General features: G+C 42.6%; 1 pseudogene; it reads left to right on the forward strand.

Moving 5' to 3' along the window:
• Window positions 1-7,888: 7,888 nt before the first annotated feature.
• On the forward strand, window positions 7,889-8,006 carry LOC145392023 (5S ribosomal RNA; annotated as a pseudogene).
• Window positions 8,007-9,218: the final 1,212 nt, after the last annotated feature.

Consider the following 9,218-nt stretch of genomic DNA (forward strand, 5'->3'; position numbering starts at 1 on the left):
TCTTCGGAACCAAACATTCTCGTGACCCTGATCGTCCACCTCAGCATCTGCATCTCCGCCACCTCCAGCTTTCTCTTCTAGAACGTATTTTTGGTCCAATCATTGCAGGCCTCACCACCGTTTTATATATTTTTCTTTTCACTCTTGCTCTGATTTTTCTATCACATAACACTCCTGACATATCCGTTCAGCTTCTCCATCCTGCCTGTATCCTATGGGTAATTTCTGCATCCAATCCGCCGTCAGCTTTTATATGTGAGCCCAGATACTTGAATGTCCCATCTCTTTTCAATTTTTCTCCTAGCAAACTCACATCCTCCTGTTCTTCCCCATTAAAGCATATATATTCTGCCTTTTTCCTACTAGTTTTAAGTCCTCTATCCTCCATTTTCTTTCTCCACTCCTTCAACTTCCGTTCTACTCCCTCGCGGGTGGTGTCTATCAGCACATCATCATCCGCAAACAACATAACCCACGGGTCTTCTTCAGTGATGCCTCTCCCCAAAACATCCATAGGAACTCAAAAATAATAATAAAAATAATAATAATAATAATAATAATAATGTTTTGTTTCACCTCTGAGCATGGTAGAGGTTAAGTAGAGGGCTTATGATAGTTCTGGGCCGACCTAAATACATGAGACTGGAAAGCAAGGTGGCCGAATAATACTAATTAGAAATGGAGTGAGTTAGACAGCTCTGGATTAATCTGACTGGGCATAATTAGATGTGGCTGCCCTGACTGGGGTAACTGGCCATAAACTGAGAGAGAGAGAGAGAGAGAGAGGGGGGGGAGAGAGAGGGGGAGAGGGAGAGGGAGAAAGAGGGGGAGAGGGAGAGGGAGAGGGGTTGGGGGAAGGGAAGGAGGGAGAAAAGAAGAAAGTCTGCAGCACTGTCATGTTTAAACAAACTTCATCCATAACAAGTGTTACCAGGCAGTTATAGAAATGGTTGTCAAATTCAGGTTTAGTTGAACTATTAGACATATAGCTCAGTTATCCCCTTCAAAGTGCTCACCACCTACATTCCCACACTTATTCTGACGTTTCTGGGATTGATGGGAGTTTGGCTGCAACTCATCATGGTTCTCCCTAGACCCTTCTACTCATCTTCCTTGAGGCTCTTCACACAGCTCGTCATTTCAAACTGAATATCATCACTCGCGTCAGAGCGTTGTCCTCTTATCACCAGCTTCAGTTTGGGAAGCAGTCAGAAGTTGCATAGCTCTAAGTCACATGAATAAGATGAATGTGGAGTTTTTTTTTTTTTTTTTTCATTAAAAAATTGGTGAGGAACGAAATCTTCCTGGTTGTACACGTTGCTGTGCAGAGGCAGCCACCAGCCATTCTCATGCTGGTATCGTTTGTCACATTGTAAAATGCAAATGTATTTACACTTTCAGGTAGACAACTGCATTAAAGTAATACCTTTACGACCATTATTTTGTGTGCACTGATCTTTCCATGTCTAAAAATATAAGTAGCAATTTTGCAGTTTTGAATAGCGATTTTTTTTTTTTTTTTTCGTGGGGGGGGGGGGAAGGGGGCACGATTTTGTTCAGTTTTTAAATATTTGTAGCACCAGCCACGTTTCCTTCATCCAGTCTGATTCTCAATTCCTTTTTTCACACACAGGGATGGAGGTGTGTGAGACTAGGCTGCCAGCTGCGGTGGGCATCTTTCTGGCGCTACCCTGGGCACTGGGCACCATGATGTATAGCGGGTGGCTTACATCACCTGGGACTGGCGCTGGCTGCAGTTGACTGACACCCGCACCAACCTCATCATCTCGCCTGCACTTTGGTTTGTGTGTGTGTGTGTGTGTGTGTGTGTGTGATTCACCGAGTCGGTCAGGATCACTTGATGGTCGTGATCGTCAGCTTTTTACCCTCCCGGAAGGGAGCTGAGAGCTCATATAGTCCGATCTAAGGGCAAGGCTGTGACCTTCACACACGCACACACCCGTCCCCTTGCTCAAGGGGGACAGTAACCACCCACTTCGTCAGTGAAACTTTTCGCAACCTGAGCGAGGCGCGAACTCCCGTCCACCAGATGGCAAGCGAGAACGTTACCACTGCACCAGCGAGCGTGTGTGTGTGTGTGTGTGTGTGTGTGTGTGTGTGTGTGTGTTTTATACAGTGAAGAAGGAAAAAGGAAGTGAGAAAAAAAAAAAGGCAAAAGAGAGCCACATTCCAGATCCGTTCATGTCGAGATGCCTGCACACATTGCGTTTAATATGCTGGAGGTCATAGGCAGAGGGAAATACACACTCGGGAAGACAGTTCTAGAGTCTAGAATCTGAAATTATTTGGCCATATGGAGAGGATGGAGAGTGAAAGACTGACTAGAAGAGTGTATGTGAGTCAGGTGAATTGGGAGTGGGGGAGGAGGAGACCAAGGATGAGATAGAGTGATGGAGATATACAAGTATGAGAGAGGGGGCTGTGACCTGGAGGAAGGGCAGTCAAATATCAGAGGACAGGGTGACGTGGAGGCGACTTGTTCATGGCTGCACCATACAGGCTTAAGGCATCTGGCAATAGGTAGATAGACGGGCAGAAATAGCCTTTTTGCTACAGGTTCAAAAATGTAAAAGAGGCGTTTTCTTCTCTTGAAAACTGCTGCTCGATTTTATTTATTTATTCATACATATTTTTAGTCACTTACCGGTACGTCCTGCCACACTCCTGGGTAGTGACTCTAAGTGAAAGAATGCCAGCAGGAACTCAGAATACAACGTACTGAGTGGCTATCGATCTATCTATCTATTTATATACCTGTCTATCTATCTAGAGTCAGTCGCCTTAATCCCGAAAGGGGTGGCCACGAAGAAATCGCCTCCAGGTCGTCCTGTCCCTTGTCATTTGGCTGCCCGCCCTCCAACTCACCCCCTTCCTTTCATATACCTCTCCACTCCATCCCTCATCTCATTCTTGTTCTGCCTCTCCCACCTCTCCCCCTTCATTTCACTCACATACATCTCCTAGCCAGTCAGTCATTCTTCATCCTTTCAACATGGCCAGACTATCGCACAGTATTTCTCTTAACACTTTCAGTCAAATCCACATCAGCACCACATCAACGACTTTGTCATTTTTCTGGCTATCTCTCCATGTGACTGATAATAATTTTTGGTAATTTTGCAGACTCCAGACTGTTCCTCCCCTGTAGCATATATATATATATATATATATATATATATATTTTAGGGGGGGGGTCCAGAGATTGTTAATGCATATAATTATTTCATTATCCTTTTGCAATCATGGGATTGCTCCAAAGGCGAAAACGTCCTCTGTTGGTAGCAGGAATGAAATTTCCAACAAGAACTGTGTAGTAGGAGGAAAAAGTACATTTTCTGATGGCACGGTAATTTAATATATACAGGAGATATAGCTTTTCTTTTTTTTCTATTTGTGAAAGTTAATACACGAGTCACTACAGCAGCTGGAGGTGCAGGGCAGGCTAGACCCAGCACGGCGGGGTCCGGAAAAGGCGGCACACATGTAACATTGCCGTGCGCTTTCTCACTACGGTATTAAATGTCTTGTTTCACCAGTGCGTGTGCAGGTTTATGGGGCTGTCATCGTGTACTTTCTCGATGCTATAATCCTCCTTTGTGCGAGTTTATGGCTGAGTCTCCGGTGGATTATAGTGCACGGCCACCATGACTGACCACTGCAGGTTCGGGTGGCGGCTCGCTTGGAATTATCACCCGACATATGTACTGTAACATGTAGCCGATGATCCGGTTCTGACCTAGATTTTGGCACTAGGTCCTTATTGTTCTTCTTCTTGTACAATACTTACCATCGTTGCATGCTTCCTCACTACGGTACTATTCTCACTGCTGTATTTCTGCTCTATTCAGGTCCATGGGAGAATCACTGCCGTGGCTTATAGTGCAGTGCCACCATCACCAAGCACTGCATATGTTGTAATTGTCATCGCTTGTTTGGTATAATCCTTGTCGCTGTGCTCTTTCTCACTTCTATATTTCCCCTTTATGCAGGTTCATGGACGAGTCAGCGCGATGGCTGATGGTGCAAGGCCGCCAAGACCAGTGCTGAGGGTTCTGCACAAGGCGGCTGGCTGCAACAAGGCCACACTGCCCCCACACACCCGCCTCATGGCACTCACGAAAAACTCTGGCGGGAGGTGAGGCACTGGGGTTATTTACATCAAGTGGAGGTGATGAATAGGAGCCTACACGTGGTGGTGCTGTGTATCCTGGATGGAGCGAAGCACCTGTGATGTCCACCCAGGAGCTAAACCTCCCCATATTCACTTAAACCTCACCGTGGGGAAGGATCCTGAACCAACCCTGGCGAAGCACTGTCTGGTACTCTCTACCAGAAAGGAGTGTCGGTTCCCTAGACGGCGTACCACATGTACTGCACTGAACCTGTAGGGTGCCTATGCAGGAAGTCACTTCCCAGCGGTCAGCTGGTCTGCTCTGCCAGGCAGTTCAGGGTTAAGCAACAACAAGAACAATATGAAGTGGACATGAGATTAAGAGTCATGTACGGAAGTATGGAAGGGTGAAGAGTCTTGGGAAGAAGGGGTGACAGCGAGCATTCGGGTATGGAGAGATACACATGGAGGTCATTTTGTGGAGGCAACAATTCAAATGATAAAGTGTCAGGCAATAGATTGATAGATAGATGGAAAGGTAGATAAAAAGACAGATAAGCGGAGGTTGAAATGAAACTGAAATATTTATTGTTATAAATGGTAGAGGTTTATTTTTCTTCAAGCGACTCGGTGGCAGAAAAAGGCGATATTACTACTACTCCTCTACATCATTTTCGTAGCGTTTTCTCATAACTAGAACCATATTCTAGTGATAATCTATGGTTACAGCGATTTTCTGGGTATTTCTGTATTATGCTGCATTCTAGCGATTTTTGAGAGCAAGGTTAGCGACATCAGTGGCTTTTGAATTGGCAATACTTCTTGTTTGTAACATTGGTGGGAATTTAATTTGTGCTGTCCAGCTGATGTTTTTACGAGATTCAGCAGGCTTGAGTCGGCATCCATATTTAAGGAGAATTAAGTAGTCAGGACCATATTTAGGATCATTGGTATAACTTTAGAAGTAACCAACGTTACCGATTTTCATTATATTACGTCCCTGAACTATTCTAACCAAGACTTGCCTTTTAAGCCTAGTTTGAGTTGGGGGAGCTAATTTTGTAGGGGTTGTCATGTAGTGGCTTAGGTTAGGCTATCGCTCAGTATTGGATGAATGTCGCGCCATATTGGCTGGTGCAGGGGTGTGCACTCGGTCTATGTCAGGCCCTAGGTTAGGTCAGGTTAGCTTAGGTTAGGTTAGTTTAATGCAGTTTGATCTTGATTCGGGGGGATAAACCCACTTTTGGAAATCTTACTGAAAATTACAGAAGGGGGATTTTCCCCCAAAAATGAAGGTCAAAACTAATTAAAACACGGTATTTTGCATTGGAAACCATAAAAATAATAATAAAAGAAAACGTTGGTTACTTCTAAAAATTTACCGGATCATTATTCGTAGACATGGTGTGATAGTTCGCAAGTATAGTTTGAAGGAGCTTGAGTAGACGCTTAGGAGATCAGAAGCGTGAAAGTGAATTGTTTATTTTTGTAAAAGTACTGTATACAGAGCACTATACAGCAGAATGAGGTGGTGGATCTTACTATACACCTCCTTCAGCAGATATTGATGCATACAGTCAGTGGTTACAAAGTGCATACAGCGTACCGTACATCGTAAGGTGGTGAATCTTGCCACGTCCTTTTCAGCTAATGGAGATTTACTTAGGATCGTATTTAATACGGTATTTAGCCTGCTGACAAATATAATTAATATAGTTTTTCATAACTGCAACCAATTGTATATGCAGTCATACATGGTCAGTAATAAGAACAAGGCTTTATAGAACCTTGCAGCAAATTCAGTTATTCATGGAGAACAGAAATGGGTATATTTAAGGAGACAGGACCACCGTATTTTGCAGTAATCTTCTGGTCTTCTCTTACCTTGCCTCTGTGTTGGTATTTTGTGAATGTGTTTTCAAGTTTCAACATTTTTTATTTCTTTCAAAAGTGGTGGAAAACATTAAAAACTTTGTTTGCTTACAGATGGATGGCATCTTGTGGTTCGTGAAGACAGACTGGTACCATCTTAGGACACCGTTTTTGAACAAAATACTCTTGTCACTGCCTATTTATCCAAACCTAATCAAAATTTTTGTAATAACCCAATCCTATCCTAACCAATTTATGCTAACCTAACCAAACTTATCCCAACCTAACCTATCACCTATGTATTCATATTTTCCTTGTTTATGTAGACTTATGTAGAAGTTCTAGAAGAGATTTTTCAGCTTGTAACTCTAGTTCTACATTTTTGCTGTGTGGTTGTGATTTGTATCTTTTTGCTTCCAGTGCATACAGTATTAAAGTTTAGTGGTGGATCCTCTTCATACTTCAAAATGCATTTCTGTACACCTTTACAAAGTCACTAAATCAGTTCATAGGTAAATAAGGAATTTTGTTAATTTTTAAGAGGTGGCCCTATGTCTCCTTAAGGAGTACCAAACAGAAATCTATCTGTAGCCAGGTGCCTTAATACTGTAAAGGGTGGCCGTTTGTCTTTGAGTTAGTTGTTTTATGAGGAGGGGCGTTAACCCTCTGCCAACCCACTTATTGACATGTATGGTTTGGTTATGTAGTTACCACCCAGTGTTGTAAATGGTTTCCTGGCTTACAGGAAACCATTAGGCTTGTCTCTCAACGTAAAGCCACCAGAAAAAGAAAGAAGAAGAATAAACAGTGACAGGAAAGATGAGAGAAATAGGAAGAGAGGAGGGTAGCCAGAAAAAAAATGGTAAAGATGAAGGAAGAAGTAGGCAGCACTGCTTCAAGTGAGTGGATGATGGTTGTCACCACCTACCACCAACAGAAATCGCTTTAAAAAAAACTTTAATTCTAATTGTGGCTTCTGCTAAATATTATCCAAGACATGTAACTCCATGTTAGCTCAGTTGATGGCCAAGTGTCCAGAAGTTGGAGAGTTGGTTATGGCTAGGAACCAAGGAGACTCATCCCTACATCAACACTAAGGCTTATCAAAATGTATGCAGTCATGACAGTATTGAAGATGCTGGAGTGGCCCAATTCTGTCAGATGAAAATAAAGCCAGTTTGCTGTTAATTCACCTTTGTACAGTAGCTAGTTGGAGAGGACATACTGGATAGGTGTAGGATCCTGAGAGTGTTAACATTGGTCCTATGAATTGCCCAAACAAACCCAAATAATTGGAAAAAAATGCATTCTGACCTAAATTAATATCTAAATAAGGGAGAAAAAATAAATACCCAAGTGAAGGAGAAAAACATCCATATTCGTACCATATCACATTGTTTATAAAGGGTCTAATGTGCATGCATACGTTGGCCGTGGTCACTTAATGGTGCTTCTCCATGCCATTTGATCTCTGGCAGCCTCCCTGTTTAGTCCCTTATCCCTGAGGTCACACTGTGACCTCGTGCCGGGTCTTTTTCGGTCTGTCACTCGCAACCTTAAGCCCAATGCTTGGACTTCAACCTTCTGCACCCAGTTGTTATCTTCCATCCATTCCACATGCCCAAACCATCTTAGTCTACCTATAAAAATGAAGCAGGAAAAAAGAGGAATCTAACAAAATATTCAGATTAACCTAGATAAGGGAGAAAACAAAAATGGACCCATATAAATAACCAAATAAACCTAAAGGAAGAAGAAAATGCCCACATGAACATTATTAAATAAATACCTGATAAAGCTTGTGACCTCAGTTAAGAAAAAATTACATAACCCCCTCCCCCCAAAAAAAATGACAGAGGAAAACAGAAATGACTAAATATATACCAAAATGAGAACACCACGTTGAGTACAACGCTTCCCGTCCGATCAGCGAAGTTAAGCAACGTTGGGTCTGGTTAATACTTGGATGGGTGACCGCCTGGGAACACCAGATGCTGTTGGCATAACGTTCTCCCTACGTGTCAAGTGGGTTTGGTGGAGGATTAGTGCCCCTACCTGTAAAACAATTAACTCTAAGCCCTTGGCCACCCTGTTTGAGATACATGGCGTCTGGCAATGAATGATGAATGAAGAACCTAAATGAAGGGGGGGGGGGAAACAAGTGAAACTAAATAAAAAAGAGCTGAACCCAAATTTAAGAGACAACATCCAAGAGTGAACTTAAATAGATGCCCAGGTAGACCCAAATGAACTTAAGTAAATGGCTGATTGAGATGATTTGCCCTTGTGGTGAGGATGAAGAGTGGGACTGACAAGAATAAAGTATCTGTGTGTGAATAAAATAGGGAGGGGAAAGGGGAGACAGGATGAGATATATGAGGGAGGGGGTACAAGATTGAGGGAGGGAAACATATTGGTGGAGGACAGGGTGGCATGGAGGCAGTGTGGACTGCAGGTGAAAGGCAGCCTCAGCCTGCAGTCCATTTCCTCCTTTTGAAGGATAGGCAGGAAGTTTAGGATGTTTGTATTGTACTGCATATATAATGGGGCAACTGGCCCACCCATTTATATCAGTGCCACTACATGAAGGCAGCCTGTGAGTTAGAGCCAGGATTCCAGGGGCTTGAATGGTGTGGTAGTGTCACAGGGTTTGCTGCTAATATTTCTACCAGTTCTGTATTTTCCTTGTTTCTGAGGCAGGATGATGACTATGAAGTACTGTAGTACAGTACTAACTCCCATTTCCAAATACAGTACTGTATTCAGTTTACAAAATCCTCCACTTTCTCAATTATTTTTTTCATGTTATTAAGGTGTTGATATTACATGTCCCCACACAGTCAGTGCATATGTTCAAAGACAAGGTTATTTTGTAGACATATATAAGAGCAGATAATCAATTGTTAATGCAGGATACCTCAATGCATTTACAGTTGGTGGTGCTCTAGATTGTTTATTATGTGGTTTTCTCATAGGTATCAGATTCCATTGTGCAAAATATTTCATTTTTTCATAAAGCCTTTGTAATAAGCATTTTGGATTTGAGAGTCTGTACTGAATTGTTAATTGGATTTTTCTTTTGTAACCAGGGAAGAAACCATGAAGCTCCTGATGTGATGAATTTGAAGCTGTGGTTGACACTATGAGATCATCTGCAGGCTACAGTGTTTATGGATTTGGTGTAACCCTTTACCCTCAAGGTTAGATGTGTACC

The sequence above is a fragment of the Coenobita brevimanus genome, chromosome 20 (assembly GCF_032717465.1).
Source record: "Coenobita brevimanus isolate Jiangsu-jjx chromosome 20, ASM3271746v2, whole genome shotgun sequence".
Taxonomy (NCBI): Eukaryota; Metazoa; Arthropoda; class Malacostraca; order Decapoda; family Coenobitidae; genus Coenobita; species Coenobita brevimanus.